Consider the following 1,134-nt stretch of genomic DNA (forward strand, 5'->3'; position numbering starts at 1 on the left):
TTAACGGGCAATTACACACAAGCTATCACTTCTGGATGCTTATCTCCTTTCTTGTTGTTAATCTTTAACCAGGTCACCCTGTGTTAGGGACTATTGCCTTCATTATGCTCCAGGATAGACCTCTTCTTTCTCTGTCACTTGCGCATCTTTACTACTTGTTAGGAATACTTCAAAGGAACTTCTCTTTGGGATTTACCTGTGCCTGTGTGAGCCACTGCGGTTGATTTCAGGGGAAATAGGGCTTTGGCAAAACATCAATACCAGTTATCTGGTGCAAGCCTACAACTGATGCAGCAGGAGAAAAGGTGGAGATATGATGTAACTACAGATTTTTAATCTGGGCGTTAAAATATTTTGCAACAGCACCATGTAGTTAGCACCAGTGGTCCTAAATATGAGACCCCACTCCCACTTAACACCCCCCCATACAATGATCTTACTGAACGAAACAGACAAATATAAAAAATGTTGTCTGGCATCTTCACTTTAAAGAACTATGAGATGAAAAAAAAATGAGTAATTTAAAAATTATAATAAATATTTTCTTTACAATAAAAACATGCTTCATCTCTTGACTCATCTAGTATTTAGGGGTACCCACCTACGAGGCCCGCCGTGGGTCTTCGTGGTGGACACAATTCCATCTCTGCCATTTAATTGCTTACCGTCTGCGCATCAGTTTTTTACCTCTGTGTGCCTTGGATGGTTCCCGCCTCTGTGAAATGGGTATAAATGTTACAGGTTTCTCACACTGTTGTCGCAGTATTAAATGAGATAATGCGTGTGTGTACCGTGCTTACAGGTGTCTCACCCTGCACTGATACAATCAATCCTTTCAGCACCATGGTTAACGTCAGATATCCTGGGCACGGAGGATCACAAAATGAAGTTGTGCGAGGAGATGCAGTTCTGTTTGAAGGGCTCCGGCACCTCCAGATCGGGGCCTGGGCGCCCGGATAACGGAAGAGAGTCAGCACCCGGCCCGAGCAGAGGCCGGCCAGCAGAAGGCTGACTGCGCCAGATGGGCGCCCCGCTGGTCAGCGGGTCACCGTGCCGGGGTCCCGGGAGGCGCGGCCCGCCTGCGCCAGCGCGAACCTCCCACCCTGCTCGGGGGGCGCCGCAGTTTCCCGACCC

This window comes from Chinchilla lanigera, unplaced genomic scaffold (genome assembly GCF_000276665.1).
Source record: "Chinchilla lanigera isolate Chin_1 unplaced genomic scaffold, ChiLan1.0 scaffold00013, whole genome shotgun sequence".
NCBI classification, from domain to species: Eukaryota; Metazoa; Chordata; class Mammalia; order Rodentia; family Chinchillidae; genus Chinchilla; species Chinchilla lanigera.